At 51.5% G+C, this 16,646-nt stretch overlaps 1 long non-coding RNA gene across 10 annotated transcripts in view; it reads left to right on the top strand.

Moving 5' to 3' along the window:
• Window positions 1-29: 29 nt before the first annotated feature.
• The window catches only part of LOC103349437 (uncharacterized), a 93,190-nt gene continuing 76,573 nt past the window's right edge, over window positions 30-16,646 (top strand). For 8 of the 10 annotated variants that reach the window (XR_016222997.1, XR_011383127.2, XR_016222996.1 and 5 more), the window contains exon 1: window positions 30-168. This is a non-coding gene — a long non-coding RNA (uncharacterized LOC103349437). Of the gene's footprint in view, window positions 186-16,646 lie in introns of all 10 variants that reach the window. The other 2 variants (XR_016222998.1, XR_016223000.1) reach the window with 2 other exon arrangements.

Here is a 16,646-nt window from a genome sequence, read left to right as displayed (position 1 = left end):
TCGCGCACGCGGGGGCCGCCCTGGCCCGTGACGTCGTGGACCCCGGCCAATCGGCGGACCCGAGCCGGGAGCCGCGGCCTGCGGGCTGGATGACGTCGCGGCGCGGGCGCGGGATGGCGGCGGCGCGGGTTGCGGCGGAATCGTGCGGCCGGGGCAGCGCTTTGCTCGGTGAGGCTCACGTGGAGGTAACGTGGAGCTTGCGGGGACGTCCGCGGGAAACGCGGCTTTGCTTCCGCAGAAGCTGATGCAGGCTGTGTCCCCTGCGTCCCAGGGCCGGACGCCGCGTGTCCACCCAGATGCGGAGGGAGGTTCTGTGTGCGCGCACGACGCGCGGCCGCGTGTGTCTGAGGGGCGAGCCCCGCGTGCCGCTGGCCGCTCCCCAGCCCCAATGCGCGCCGCACGGGCGGGCCTGGACCGCAGGGCTCGCTGCAGCTCGGCTGGAGTGAGGAGCGGCAGACGCACGCTGAGCAGCGCTCGCCCCGGGAACGTTCCATCCGCGCCGGTCCATGCGCCGTGGGCCCTGCGGACCCAGCCGACGCCCCTGTCCTCGACGAGGCATGGGAACTCCATGGGGAGGCTGCCCGCCCTCCCCTTAAGCCCCCTTAATGAATCAGAACTGCGTCCTCACAGCCAGAGTCTCCAACTGATCCTTCGGTGCTTTGGGGATCAGCCTAAAGCGTCTTTTTGCTAAAAGATCTTTCTCTGGTGAGAGTTGTCCGTCCCTAGAAGCTGATGCGGCTGTGTCGTGACTTCCTGACTTCCAAGTCACAGGCTCGTTGTGAGACATTTCAGCTCAGGGAAAGCTTATGAAGCACCTACTGGGACTGGGTCCCAGGCAAAGATGCACAAGGCCCCACCGAGGACTTTTATATCTTCTTTTGAAAGATGTATTTATTCGAAAGGCAGTTACACAGGGAGAGGGAGAGAACGTCCATCAGCCGGTTCACTCCCCAGTGAACAGTAGCTTGGGACTCCATCCCGTGCTCCTGTGGTTTTTGCGGAGTGGCGGGTGGCAGTTTAACCCATGTGCCCCAAGCACCCAGGAATTTACAGACTGGAAACCAGAGGGCCCCTGAGACCCTTGCACAGCTAACTGGCACACATCTGCCCCAGTCTGCAGTTGTTAGGGACTCGTAGATGTTAAGTCCCATGGTAATTGTCCTTAAGGTAGGGAGATGACTCTTGGTGGGCCTAACAATCCGGGAGCCCCCAAGAGGGACTGGGCCCTTCCTAGAGAGACTCATGGAGGAGGTGGCACCATCACCGGGGAGGAGGGGGAGGGGAGCCCTCGGCAAGGATCACTGAGCGGGCGTCTAAGGTGGGAGCAGTCCCCAGCCAAAGCCAGCAAAGAAGGGGGACTTCCTATGCGGCGAACCAGCACGTGTGGCTGTGCTGGCACTTCCTGCCTTCTGGAACCGGAAGTTAACAAATGGATGTTGCCTTAAGCTGCTCAGTTTGCTTAAATGTGTTTTTGCAGCAGCTGAGAACTAATGAAAGAGGCAAGCAGGTGAATACAAAAATTCAATATGCACTTGTAATGTTACCAAAATGCCACTGTTTACTTTGATGTTTTGTTTATTTGAGGTGCTGAGAGAGAGCTCCCTTCCCTTGGTTCACTCCCCAGATGCCCTGAGGGCAAGGGCGAGGCCAGGCACTGTTGGAGATCTCCCAGCGAGAGGCAGGGAGGCAGGAACCCACCGGCTTGAGCGTCCTCGCTGCCTCCCAGGTTCTTGTTAATGGCAAGGCTGTGCACGCAGGGGAGCTGACATTCCCCCTGGAAAGTTCATCTGCAGAAGTCACTTGAGCCTGGGTTTCTTTAAAGCAGCTGGGAAATCCACCCTCGACCCCCCCTGCGGAAGCTGCCTCAGCTGCCCTCCCTTGTTCTCAAGTGCTCCGTGGTTTTTATTCGACTGTGAATAGGATTGGCTTTCCCATGCAACTTGTTCTTTTACGCACTCCCACGTTGTAAGTCCACTTAATTAGTCTTTGACTTTGGTAACTGCTTCATCCACACAGCTTTGTGGTTATGCAGTCGGGGGAATTAGGCGTGAAGGGAAACACGGCTGGTTTCCCATTCGTCCTTTGGCTGTGCCCAAGGGAGTCCCACTGTATTGAGGGGGAGCGGTGGAACAGGAGGTGGTGGTGGCCAGTGAGGAAGTAGGTGATTCATCACAGTAGAGAGCAGAGAGGCATGAGGATGTGAGGGTCAGGAGAAGCAACACAGAGGAACTATGGGCAGGGTGCCTGCCATCTCTTCCCCCCAGTGCACTCAAGAACAGCGAGCTCCATGGGCTGGGGTGGATGAGCGGAGGGCGGACACGGGAGTCTGGCCGTCTCAAAGCTCTGTATCGCTGCAGCTGGGGTCTGAAAGCCAATGAAACTAGGAGAGCAGCAAAATGTAAAATCTCACAAGAGTCACTGAAATGTATCCCAGACGCCTGGGAGGAACACTCGTTCTGGATTTTGTGTCGGAATCCACCAACCCTAGTTTTTCATTTGTTTGACCTTTAAGTTTAAGTATTTTATTTTATTTTTGTCAAAGTCAGAGACATACGCAGAAAAACAGAGGGCCGGCGCTGCGGCTCTCTAAGCTAATCCTCCACCTGCAGCGCCGGCACCCTGGGTTCTAGTCCTGGTCAGGGCGCCGGATTCTGTCCTGGTTGCTCCTCTTCCAGGCCAGCTCTCTGCTGTGGCCAAGGAAGGCAGTGGAAGATGGCCCAAGTACTTGGGCCCCTGCATCCACATGGGAGACCAGGAGGAAGCACCTGGCTCCTGGCTTTGGATTGGCACAGTGCGCCAGCCAAGGCGGCCATTGGGGGGTGAACCAACGGAAAAAGGAAGACCTTTCTCCCTGTCTCACTCTCTCACTGTCCACTCTGCCTGTCAAAAAAAAAAAAAAAAAAAGAGAGAGACAAACAGAGATGTCTATGTACATTCTTATAAAAGGTTTGGATCTAGAATTTAAGGGAGCTATGAATTTTAAGACTTACCTTTTGCCTTCAAAACAAATCTAGCTAGGGAATGGGCATTGAGTCTAGAGGTTAAACTGTTCATGCCCTATAACAGAGTACCCAGGTTCCATCCCTCAGCCTCCGACTTGAGCTTCCTGCCAGTGCAGACCTTGGGAGGCAGTGGTGATGGCTCAAGTGATTGAGTTCCTGCTACCCGCATGGGAGACCTGGACTGTGTTCCGGCTCTCGGCTTCAGCCTGGCCCAGCCCCAGCCATTGCTGGTATTTGAGAAGTGAACCAGCAGGCGAGAGCTCTGTCTCTGCCTCTCAGATTTAGAATATTTTTTTAATTACATCTAGCTGATCAACTTCATCTGCCAATCACTTTTCCTTTTATATATGTTAGAAATATTCACTTACAATTTGTTTTTTTTTATTTCTTTTATTCACTTAACCACTTCAGTATTCTGAATTGTACAACTAATCATTCCCTCTACTGTCCCGATTTTCAACTAGTAGAACAGTTCCTGATTCTCCCTACTTCTAAACATTTGCATTGCCTTCCTTCAGTAAAATACGATCCGGAACACTTGCCCTCCCGCAGTCCGTGGATGGTGCTGAGAGACAAACACAGACGTTCCAGTGCCAGAGCCCCGTCCTGGCGTGGTCTCTGCCCCTCTCCTGGTGGTGCTCTCCGTCCCGCCTGGCTTTGCTGTCTGTCGAGGCGTGTTAGGACCCACCACATTAGCTCACCCTCTGGAGACACGTCCCGCGAGCATGACCACCAAGCTCCTGCATGCACGGGGGATTCCCTCCAGGAAAGGTGTGCATCCAGGGAGTTTACCCAGCTGCAGGCTCATCCCTCGCCACAGCCGTGTACTAAGAAGCAATGATGGACGGCAGCACAGTGAGCTTTGTGCTGGCCTTGCCCCCACACTGGGTGTGTGTGCCAAAGCCGCCGATGGAAAGCAGCTGAGAGCGAGCGTGCAGCCGTGTGGCTTGAGGTGAGGGCTTTGATTCACGACTTCACCACTAAGTATGTGATCGTGTGCCCCTGGCTAAGTTACCTAAGCCCCGGGAACTCTAGCTTCCCCGCCTGTAAGAGTGGAACAAGGGTGGCCAGCGCCGAAGCTCACTAGGCTAATCCTCCACCCATGGTGCCGACACACCGGATTCTAGTCCCAGTCGGGGCGCCGGATTCTGTCCTGGTTGCTCTTCTTCCAGTCCAGCTCTCTGGTATGGCCCAGGAGTGCAGTGGAGGATGGCCCAGGTACTTGGGCCCTGCATCCGCATGGGAGACCAGGAGGAAGCACCTGGCTCCTGGCTTCGGATCAGCGCGGTGCACCGGCCACAGCGGCCATTGGAGGGTGAACCAACGGTAAAGGAAGACCTTTCTCTCTGCTCTCTTACTGTCCACTCTGCCTGTCAAAAAAAAAAAAAAAAAGAGTGGAGCAAGGGTGTATGCCTTAGGGACTTGTTGTAAGGATTATAGATAGATAAACCTCTGTGTGTGTGTGTGTGTGACAAAGAGAGGGTTGGAGGGGTGTGTGTGCAAAGAAGCAGAGTTGCTTAAAATGAGAGACCCCTGACTGCAGGGTACAGAAAGTTCACAGAGGGGCAGGTGTCTGGTGCAGCAGTTAGGTGCTTAAATAAAAATAAATTAATTAAAAAATTTTAAGAGTTCATGGAAAATGGAATTAAAAGATTCAGTTCATTTTGGTGCGAACAGTTTTGAAATCCATACATTTGAGGAGTTTCCAGAAGGATCATGGAAAATGTGTATTATGGAAAAACTATGCATAGATCTTTCTTAAAAAAATCTTCACCAACATAGATTTATATTTTAATCCCACTTTCTATAAAATTTTTGAAGTACTCTGGTGTATACCTAAGGGATTTTTACATTTTTTTCTTCTTTATTTGTTTGAAAAGCAGAGAGAGAGCTCACCACATGCTGGTTCACTCCCCAGATCAAAGCCGAGAGCCAGGAACCAAATCCAGATCTCCTGTGTGGGTAGCAGGGTCCCAAGTACTTGAGGCGTCACCTGCTCCCTGCCAGGGTGTCCATTAGGAAGAAGCTAGAATCCAGAGTGGAGCTGGGTCTTGAACCCAGGCACTCCCAGGGGATGTGGGTGTGTAACTGCTGCACCAAACGCCTGTCCCTACAAAGGGTTTTGTAGCAGTGGCCCTTGGTCTGTAAGGTGTGTAGAGGCATTGGTTAGCTTTAGATTTTGTTGAATCAAGTGTACATGCTAAAAGTTTTAAAGTGTATCTATTAGGAACCGCATCCATTGAGTAGTAGCAATCTTGAGCAATAGAAAGGTTTATCACCTTCCTTTCCCATGAATGAAATCCACAGGGGGGCAGATCAGGATTTGGTCACTCCCTGACCATCTCTCTGCTCTGCTGGCCTTGGTGTGTGGCTTCTGTCCTCACAGTTGCCTCACGGTCTGTGATGGTTTCCAGAGTTCCGGCTATCTCAACCACGTTCCAGGAATAAAGGATAAAGGAACATAGGCTGATTGTTGTTACTCCGTTAATGAGCCCTCCGTGAAGTCCTGGCCAACAGAGTCCTCTTACACATTAGGGTTCCGTGGCTGTGAGAAGAAACTCAGAGTTTACAGCAGGCCTATTTCCCAGCCTTATTGCTAATGGAGAATGGACGATTGCAGGATGCTAGCAGGCTCAGCCGCAGGGGAAGCCTCTCAGTATTAGAGCAAGAATGGAAGCAATCCAAACAAGTAGAAAGAAAAATGGGAAATTTAGAAACTCTGACAGTTCAACAGAAAGCAGGAAAGAAATCAAAAGAAGCCAAGAAACGTTCTTGTAAAGAAAATGCCCAAGTGAGATGGAACATGGAATTCCAACCAAGTGTGACTGCAGTCAGTGTGAATGTGGAGCCAGTGTGCAGCTTGACCCATAGATGAAAACAGAGCTTGCCAGACGGGAGACACAGAACAGAACTCGGCCGTGTGCCATTTACAAGCAGAGCCCAGGCCGGTGCTGTGGAATAGTGGGTAAAGCCACTGCCTATGAAGCTGGCATCCCACATGGGCATGGGTTTGAGTCCTGGCCGTTCTACTTCCGACCCAGCTCCCTGCTAATGCAGAAGATGGCCCAAGTCCTTGGGCCCCTGTACCCATGTTGAGACCTGGAAGAAGCTCCTGGCTCCTGGCTTCGGCCTGGCCCAGCCTTGGTGTTAGTGGCCATTTGGGGAGTGAACCAGTGAATGGACGATCACTCTCTCTCTCTCGCTTTCCCTCCCTCCCTCTCTCTATCTTTCCTTCCCTCTCTCTCTCACTTTGCCTTTCAAATAAATAAATAACTCCTCAAAACAAAAGCAGAACCCACTGAATTTTTTTGGCTGTAGATGATTTGATTTAAGAAAAGGATTTATTTCTACAGAATATAGAACATTGAAACAAAATCACAATATTAAAAAGAAAAACCCAAACCCACAATGAAATTTCCTATTTCACTCTTGTAATAAACTCTCTTTCGTGGATCTTGGGTTAGCAGGTCTATTGCCTAGAAAGAGTCCTGGAAATCTTGACTTAGTCCACTGCTGCGGTCTGAGAGTTAGTGAAGAGATGCCGGCCCCGAGGCCCACATCCCAGGTCGACGCAGTGGTGCAGAGGGTTAAGCCACTTGCCACACAAGGATCCCATGTCAGAGCATCGGTTTGGGTCTTGGCTGCTTGGCTTTTAATCCAACTTCCTGCTGATGTACCTGGGAAAGCAGTGGAGGATGGCCTAAGTACCTGGGCCCCTGTCATTCATGTGGGAGACCAGGATGGAGTTCGGGCTCTTGCTTCCAGTCTGGCCCTGTCCAGCTGTTGTGGCCATTTGGGGAGCAGATGCAGGTCTAAGTTAAAAAAAAAAAGTGACTCATATCCGCGTGTCTGTGCAGGACCGGATACAGTCCCTGCCTAGAAGGCTCTGAGAGCGCCCTTGGTTGGAGACTCCAGTCTGGCTGAGAGCTTGTGGAAGAGCCTTGATGGGAGCACTGGAGGAAAACGGAATCCATGTGTAGGTGACAGGACGCAAGGGGATGTGGTTAACTTATAAGGAAACTGAATGGTCAAGGGAGAGGTGCATATGTGTAAGGAACCGGCAGGGACGCTTGGCTGCTTCTGAGGCCGAGCGAAGACAACAGAGCCGCTCCAAAGGAGCTGCCCCCTTTCCAGTGGGAAATCGGCTCAGGAGAATGATTAAGCTGCGTTCCAAGGGATTTGATTGATGAGAACGGAGGAAGCAACATGGAGATGTGATGACCACCAGACACAGTACCCCAAGAGTCGGAAGGCAAGGGGTTCGGGAGCAGGACCTCAGCATCCTTATGTTTAAGCCCCACAGTAAGTCTGAGGTGCATCCCCATTTGAAACCCACCAGCCTAGAAGATGTTAGGTTCAAATTAAAGATAACGAGGCTGTGGCCAGGCCAGGGTAACAACAACAACAAGATAGATTTATTGATTTTTGTATTTGAAAGGCAGAGCATCAGGGAGAGCGGGACAGACAGATTTTCCATCCACTGTTTCATTCCCTACAACAGCCAGGGCTGGGCCAAGCTGAAACTCCATCTGGGTCTCCCACATGGGAGGCAGGGGCTCCAACTTGGGCCATCATCTTCTGCCTCCCCAGGCACATCGGCAGGAAGATGGATGGGAAGTGAAGCAGATGGGACTCAAACTGGCGCTCCTCAGTGGGATCTGGCATCACAAGCAGCAGCTTCGTCTGCTGCGCCACAGTGCCGGCTCCTGGACAGCATTTTAATAATCATTGGAGGCCGGCGCCGTGGCTCAATAGGCTAATCCTCCACCTCATGGAGCCGGCACACCGGGTTCTAGTCCCGCTCGGGGCGCCAGATTCTGTCCCGGTTGCCCCTCTTCCAGGCCAGCTCTCTGCTATGGTCCAGGAGTACAGTGGAGGATGGCCCAAGTGCTTGGGCCCTGTACCCCATGGGACACCAGGAGAAGCACCTGGCTCCTGCCTTCAGATCAGCGCAGTGTGCCGGCCACAGTGTGCCAGCCGCGGCGGCCATTGGAGGGTGTACCAACGGCAAAGGAAGACCTTTCTCTCTGTCTCTCTCTCTCTCTCTCACTATCCACTCTGCCTGTCCAAAAAAAAATTATTGGCGTTAGCACTACACTGTTGTCTAATGTCATCAGGCAAAGTATGACCCAGACTCTGATAAATGTGGAGACACAGCAAAGCTGTTTCGTCAGAGTTTTGATCAGGCAGGAACACGTCATGGGTAGCCAGGGCACTGACACATCTTTAGTGATTTCCTGCAAAGTATACAATTTCTGAAATACTTTTATCAACAGGATTTTATCCATAAGACTTTTGCCTAGGGAACGCTGGGCCTCTCGCAGTTTGACAGATGTCTCATACAGCTACAAAGTAACACTAACTGAAGAAACCCAGCACTCCTCTTGCCTGTGCTTTTCCAGGGGCCCACCGGAAAATCCCAAAGATTCCTCTAGTGTAAAAGACAACTTGCTTTTACACATACTTAAAAATGATTAAAACTGTAAGACTTAGGTTCCAAATATTTTGCCACAATAAAAAAGGTTTAAGATTAATTAAAAACAAAGCAAAAAAAAAATCCTGATTTTTTTTCTTTAAGATTTATTGATTTATTTGAAAGGGAGGGGGAGAGAGATCAATCTTACATTCACTGGTTCATTCCCTAAATGGTCACAACAGCTGGGGCCAGAAGCCAGGAGCCAATAATTCTGTCTGGGTCTCTGGCATGAGTGGCAGGGGCTTGGGCCGTCCTCAGTTGCCTTCCCTGGCACATTAGCAGGGAGCTGGATGGGAGGCAGAGCAGCTGGGACTTGAACTGGCGCTCCAGCACGGGATGCCGGCATCCCAGGAAGCAGCTTAACCTGCTGTGCCACAACAGGCGACTCATGTTTTTAATTTTTCTAAATTCGATATCTGACTTTTTTTTTTGGAAGGACAAGAATAAGAAATGAATCTTGCCAGGGGTGTTTGGATACTCCATGAAGCCAGGCTCCTGGGTGCCTTGGAAACAATTCTTTGTTACCTATGTAATTGAACTCACAAGAAAGTATTTAAAAATAAGCATACAAAATAACATGATTAAAAAGAACCTTTGCTCTTTTGTCAGCAAAGAACTTGGGTGCTTGTCTCCCTTTAGTAGCTGAGGGTGTAAACAGGAAATGACTCCCCTCGGGCTCTAAAGCCTGCTCAGCGGGCACTTTGCACAGTGATCCCGAAGGTGTTCCGCAGTAAACCCAGGAAACGGGCGCTCCGTCCAGACCCAGGCTTCGTACAAGAAGGCAGGTGCGGCTCCCTCTCCCACTCCTGGGCTCCTTCCCGCTCTGCCACATTTCACAGCAAGCTGGCGTTTTCCCTCTAGAACAGATCTCAGGGGTTGCAAGATCAAAACTCATCACGTGGTAATCCTGAGGTGTGATTACGCGTGTTAACATGCAACGCATTCAGCCCTTGTAGCTCCAGAGCAATCACTACGTTTTTAAAAATTCAGCTTCTGCTTTTTAATACGGTCAATATTCATGGTCGTAACCCACATAAAAACGTTCAAAGGGTCCTCAATAAGTTCTAATAAAAGGGGTCAGAAACTAACAAACCATTCAAGAACTGCTTTAAGACAAAATAACTCTTTTTTTCTTAGAAAACAAAACCACACAGACAACCGTACTTTTTGTCACTATTGTTCCTAGTTTCGCCTTAACATTTCATATTTATCACACTTTTAACAGAGCCTCAAAGATACAAGCTTTCTGTGGCATATAAAGACAAGAGGCAGAAGTATATAAAAATACAGGGTGGGTCGTAAACAGTGTCTGGCATTCCGTCTTACTCAGTTATGGAGACCAGAAAGTCAGGCCGAGTAGCTGAAGTAAAAAGCAGATGCGCTGCGTTGGGTACCTAAGTGATTGAGGGATTGAGCACTTTGAGGCCTGGTTGAATGGAGGCGCCCGCGTCAGGTTACAGGTACCCATCTCCGGGCGGCCCTGGGCTTCAGCAGGTGGTCGTCTTGTGCTGTGAAGACGTCCCCTGGCTGCTCTTAGAGTCTCAGTGCCCGGAGACTTTGAGACGCACGCTCTCCGTCGGTCTCTGATGATCCTCCCTAGAAAGTTCCTGAGCTGAAGCCCATCTCTGGCCAATCGCTGGTCCCGAGGGTATGCACTCCTCTAAACGCTCAGCCTGGACCGCCTGTGCCGCCCCCCCCCCCCCGCCCGGTGTGTGAGGGGGTGGGGCTCCAGGACCACCGCACCCACCCTGTCCTTGGAATGGAGCAGGTGCTCCCTGCACCACGCGTGATGCTGAGCATTTTCATGAGAAGGCTGCGTGGCTGAGTGGAGAGGACGCCAGATGGGCACTCACAGACCCGTGGTTGAGCTCTGGCTCTGCGTCCTCTGGGTGACCTTGGGGAAGCCTTTTCCCTTCCTCAGGCACCGTGGCTTGGGTTAGGTGATTCCAGACCTAAATGCCCATGACTGCATTTCTTTCATTCAGAAAGAATCAAGGTTCCTTCTGTCCTGGGACTCAACACGAGATGGAGAAGTATGTTCTGGCCGTCTTAGTCAACAGACTGCAGCCGTCAACAACAGGAACGCGTTCAAGCTCAGGGGGAGAACAGAGCCAGGAGAAGTGTACATGGAAATCCAGAGTGTCTCTCGGAACCCAGGGGAGGAGTGGCCTCCTGAGAGCTGAGGACCAGGAAGTGGACGCCACCAGCAGCCATTACCTACCCCCACCCCCTCTGTCTCCCTCTCTTTGGCTGGAGCAGTTTCTCATTTGTCCTGTATTTTGCACAGCAGTTCCCTCTTCTTTTTAAAGATAGTTAGTTAGTTAGTTAGTTAGTTGTTAGTTTACTTGAAAGGGAGGTGGGGAGAGAAACATCCTTCATCCACTGTTTGACTCCGCAAATTTCCGCACCAATCAGGGCTGGGCCAGGCCAAGGCTGGGGACCTGCAGCTCCACAGGTGGGGCAGGGACCCGAGGACCTGACGCTTGCCAGGGCGAGCGTGAGCAGGAGGCTGCAGTCGGGAGCAGAGCTGGGGTTCAGATCCAGGCGCTCTGCTACAGGACGCGGGCAGCTGACGGGGCGTCGTAGCTGCTGTGCCACTTCCCACCCTCCTCCTCCTCTTTAAACGGGTGCTTTCTCTGCTGCTCGAGGGGTGTGTGCCAGAATGTGCATGACGGCAGCTTCTGTTCCTCAGTTTCATCTCTGGATCCCAGCTCCAACCTGATTGGCTCACCTCAGGTCAGGTGCTCATTCAGGGCCCTGGGGGTAGGGAGGAAGGGGTGGCGGCCATCAATCACACATGGCCGCTTGATACAGATGCACATGTTCTCAAGGGGAGGGAGGACTGCACTGGCGGGGCACGCAACAGGTATTTAGTTCAACAGGTGGGGTCATTTTCCTGTAGGTAAAAGTGTAAGGTATTACCATAAAGAAAAAAGAACTTTCCAATAAGAAGGCCTTTAGACAGACAAATGACTTTATGGAAGGGAGTGGATTCATAGAATATAGGGAGCTGAACATGAGTCATAATAACCCTCTTTACAAAGCAAAGTGGAGGAAAAAAAAACCACAGCAGTAGCCAAAAGCAGAACACGTTCACGGTGCTAGGGTCTTGCATGATCTATGTATTCTTGGCAGTGAGGACACTGAGAGATCTATATATGGATTTGGTGGTATTTCTCTCCTGAACTCAGTTAGAACAGCCAGATGGACCAATTCCCAAAAGTGGCTCCCAAGTCAATATGTTCTGATTTTATCTTAGATGAAAGGCCACCTGATGGATGCCCAGGCAGAATCACACACAGACTGACGTGGACATTCTCATCTCTTGTCATAGCTCTGCTAAAGAAGATGCTCCTTGACTTATAACGGGGTTATCTCCTGAGGTGCCCAGGGCGTATTGAATAGAGGGTAACTGAAAGATGCATTTAAACCTCTAATTCAACAGCCCAGCCTAGGCACACAGCTCACTAGTAGTCCTGGAAGCTTCCCTGGCCAGAGAGGATCACCTTGCCTGGCCAGCTAGCCCAGGAAAAGGTCCAAGTTCAGAATCCGAAGTACAGTTTCTACTGAAATGTGTATCGCCTTTGCACCATTGAGAATTGTCTGTCTGTATGTATATTCTCTTGTATATTTAAATCTAGGAATACTGCTTGATTTTACAGGTCTCCGATAACTACATAGTTCGTCCTTCCTCGGAAGTTCCTTGCTGGGGCAGGTGTTAGGCATGGTGGTTAACACTCCTCTTGGGATGCTTGCATGCGATATCAGAGTGCCTGGTGTGAGTGCTGTTCTGCATCCAATTCCAGCTTCCATCTGCTGATTCACTCCTCAAATGCCCGCTAAAGCAGGGGTGAGGCCAGGCCACAGCCGGGAGCCAGGAACTCAATTCTCAATTCTCAATGGTGCAAAGGCGATACACATTTCAGTAGAAACTGTACTTCGGATTCTGAACTTGGACCTTTTCCTGGGCTAGCTGGCCAGGCAAGGTGATCCTCTCTGGCCAGGGAAGCTTCCAGGACTACTAGTGAGCTGTGTGCCTAGGCTGGGCTGTTGAATTAGAGGTGCCAGGGGCCCAAGTACTAGAGCCATCACCTGCTGCCTCCCATATGTGCAGCTGAAGCAGGGGAGCTGGGACTCGAACCAGGCACTCTGATAGGGGCTGCAGGTTGTGCCAAGTAGCGACTTCACCCCTGCACAGATGCCCGCCCCGGAGTCCATGCTTTTAGTTCTTTTGGGTGTACACCCAGGAGTGGACTTCCTGGGTCGGGTGGTAATCCTCTGTTTAACTCATCGAGGGACTGCCACGCTGTCTCCTACAGCAGCTGCGCCGTTCTACATTTCCAACAGCAGCAGACAAGGGTTATTTTCTGTTTGTTTCTTTTTAAAGTTTAGCCATTCTAGTGTCCGTGAAGAGCTGTCTCCCGTGGCTTTGAGTCGCAGGTTCTCAGCTTTGCTGTGGCACAGAAAAGGCTGCTCCCCGAGGTGTGGATCGCAATCAGTGGCTCGGTACTCAAGGCCAAGGGCGTCATTACCTGTTGACAAATCTCTCTTTACAAACAGAGTCTTGTTTATCTGCTCAGTCGACGTGGGAAAGAAGAGCTATTTTTGGCTCTGGGAGGTCAGAACATCAGAACACAGGAGTGCCTTCTAGAGGCTGGAGGCCAGCAGGTGCGCGCCTCCCTCGGGAAGCAGCCTGCGCGCCCGGCACCGCGGTGGAAACAGGGATCAGCTGCTGTGCTCATCGCCCTTTTCGTTTTTCATAAAATGAGGTTTCATGGCAGAAACCTCTTGAGGCAGATGGGTGCCTGCTTCCCAGAGGTGTCTGGTGGGTTCCTGTGAGACCGGGGCTGTAACTAAAGTGCGGGGCGCCCTCCGCTCCAGACGCAGATGCGACCACAGTGGTTCTTTATTGGCCATCGGCTGTGATTTTGGACTCAGGGCGGCAGCACGGCTCTCTAGGGTTCAGATCCGAGCTCTGTCACTCACCAGCTGTGAGCTCCAACCTCTGAGAACACCAATTTTTTTCCATAGCTATAAAGGTGCAAATTATAATGCCCATTTCTTAGGGTTGTTTCCAGGATGTGCTAAGATAACTTGGTTAACAGCTTCCTAGACAAAGTCAGTACACATCAGCTCCCTTCGCCTTCACTGAAAAGCAGGATTGTCACAGATACTATTCCTGCGACTTCGTTGATGGAACACAGGCTCCACAGTGGCCTTGGGGGTGTATTCCCCATTCACAGCCATTTCTAATCCCCTGGGGATTGCATTTTGACCCAGGGTGACAGAATCCCAGCACAGGCCAATGACTCTCAGGCCACCACTGAGGGACAGGGATTTGGAAATGAGGCAGGAGAGAAGGTTAGCATCTGCATGTGGCTACAGCTGTGTCACACAGTTAGGGCATGGATGCCACTGCATTCTGGCACAGGGATGGAGAAGTGGAGAAAACGGGTTCTCAGCGGAGAAGAGGGAAGCAGATGTGCAGTGAGAAGCAGCGCAAGGAGCTGAGAGAAGACCCAGTGGCTCTCCAGTTCCTGGTTCTGGCCCACACTTTTCTGCTTGGATTTCCTGGGACGCCCGCCTGCACGTTACAGTGGATTCCCTCACGTTGCTTCTCAGAGTTTGGTGGACAGATTTTCAGACACTACAAACTCAAGCAGGCAAGCAATTGAATGGTATTTTCCTGTAACACAATTCAAGGTCTCTTTGGAGGCCTCATTCCACCTGCTGGCAGAAAAACAATCAAATAAGCTCCGAATAAACTCGGTCAGGGCAGCGTTTCGGGTGTCTCCCAATGTAGGCTATTCTCACACATTTCCTTTCTCTTTAGTGGGCGTCCCTTGGCTTGCACAGGGAGATGCTGGGTGCGCACCCCCCCTGCAGAAAGGTGTCACCGAGATGTGAGGGGTGCCCTCTCACCCTGGGCCATCTTGTCCTCATGACCCCCTGCCCCCGTCTTAACCTGAGAAACAACCTCTCAAGGCCTTTGGCCACTGTCATTCTTGTGACACATGTAAGAACTCACCAGCATCTAAATCATGTTTTTTCCTTAATGTTTAAATAAAGTCTGGGCAATCTTTAATCTTCTATTTATTTATTTGAGAGAGTTACAGAGAGAGGTAGAGACAGAGAGAGAGAGAGGTCTTCCATCTGCTGGTTCACTCCCCAGATGGCTGCAACGGCCAGAGCTGCGCCAATCCGAAACCAGGAGCCAGGAGCTTCCTCTGGGTTTCCCATGTGGGTGCAGGGGCCCAAGGATTTGGACCATCTTATACTGCTATCCCAGGCCATAGCAGAGAGCTGTATTGGAAGAGGAGCAGCTGTGACTAGAACCGGTGCCCATATGGGATGCCAGTGCTTCAGGCCAGGGCTTTAACCTGCTGAGCCACAGTGCCGGCCCCTAGGTAATCTTTAATCTGCAGGAAGTAGTCATCCTGCTAATTTGTGCTGACAACATAAACTTTGTGCTTTGACATATTCAGTCAATGGAACCAGTCAAGCCTTTTCCCCACCGAGCCATGTACCCATTGGCTGGGAGGTCAGCACAGGCCCCTCCATCCAACTCCCAGCCAATCCTAAACTCTTCTGGCAAAAGACCCTTCTTGGCTCTATTAGGGACTCCCCCACCCTGCAGGCGCGCCCAGTGCAGCCCCATACCACTGACAGACGACCTTCCCCGGCAGGCCGCAGAGAGCAGCGCCGCCATCCTGATTATGCTGTGTGCAAGAGATGCCACAGCACGCGCACAGAGCGCTGAGCTGGGTACAAACCCGAGGGGGATGAGGAAGAGACCGAGGGGGCGTGGCCACATCTCCCCAACCCACGCCCCAGTCAGGGGCACCTCTCTTGGCCATGTTGTCCCCGTTGAGCTCAAGCTTAAGTCCCCCGTTACCCTTGTCTGGTTGAAGTTTGGCAGCTCCTCAATTTCTGTTATGACTGTGTCATAGAACGTAGAGGCAGTAATAACAGGTGCAAGCTTTTGAAACTTAAAATTCCTCTTTCATAAATCGGAGTTGAAAGTGTTGCATTTTAAAACTATTGGTTTTACTACCAATTTTAAGAACCCAGCATGGGACTATTTTGAGTCTTAAGAGCCCAGCTCAGAACTCACATCCGTTCGGCAGAGCTGTAGCGTGTCTGCCTTCACCGTGGAGGGCCGTGGGGTAACTTCTAGGAGAGGCACATCCTTGCTGTTTCATCATCGTGCATGGGTTTGGTGGACTGATTGATTACTGTGAGCTGAGAACCCCAGTCTCTCAAGAGCGCTTTTTCATTATTGAGCCCTGCCTGCCTCCCTCTCACAGTTCCCAGTATTTTCCCTCTCTAAAGTTCCATCTGCACTCCCCAGTCATTGTGTCAGGTGGGGCGTGGATGTGGGAAGGCAGGGGGAAAGGCTGTGCTGAAGTGAGACAAGTGAAACCATACGCTCACTCTTCTGAGGCCAGAGCACTCCCAGGAGGGAAGGGGAGTGCCACCAGCTCCGTCTGTCAGTCCGTCCATCACACTTCTCACTCCTCAGCCTTGGTTTCAGAGCGTCTTTATACACAGGCCTGTGGAGGGGTTTGCATCCTTTTTTGCATCGTGTTGATCCGAAGCCAGGAGCCAGGTGCTTCTCCTGGTCTCCCATGCGGGTGCAGGGCCCAAGCACTTGGGCCATCCTCCACTGTACTCCCTGGCCACAGCAGAGAGCTGGCCTGGAAGAGGGGCAACCGGGACAGAATCCGGTGCCCTGACTGGGACTAGAACCCGGTGTGCTGGCGCCGCAGGTGGAGGATTAGCCTAGTGAGCCGCAGCGCCGGCCTCTTTTTTTTTTTTTTTTTGACAAAATGAGCATCTTAGTTTAAATGTGAGGCATCTGTTAGTGGCACAAAGTTAGGATCACAGGACTTCTAGTGTAAGTAGTCCTTTTTTTTTTTTTTAAAGAAAAAAATTTGTTTATTTGAAAGGCAGAGTGACAGAGAGAAGCAGAGAGAGAGCGAGAAAGAGAGGTCTTCCATCTGCTGGTTCACTCTCCAAATGCCTGCAATAGCCAGGACTGGGCCAGGCTGAAGCCAGGAGCTCAGAACTCCACCCAGGTCTCCCGTGTGGGTGGCAGGGATCCAAGTACTTGGGCCATCATCCACTGCCTTTCCCAGCACAGTAGCAGGAAGTTGGTTCAGAAGAGG

This window comes from Oryctolagus cuniculus, chromosome 16 (assembly GCF_051225735.1).
Source record: "Oryctolagus cuniculus isolate XC-2025 breed Fujian yellow rabbit chromosome 16, ASM5122573v1, whole genome shotgun sequence".
NCBI lineage: Eukaryota > Metazoa > Chordata > Mammalia > Lagomorpha > Leporidae > Oryctolagus > Oryctolagus cuniculus.
The sequence above is the reverse complement of the archived record's forward strand: the minus strand, read 5'-3'. Positions and strand labels throughout refer to the sequence as shown.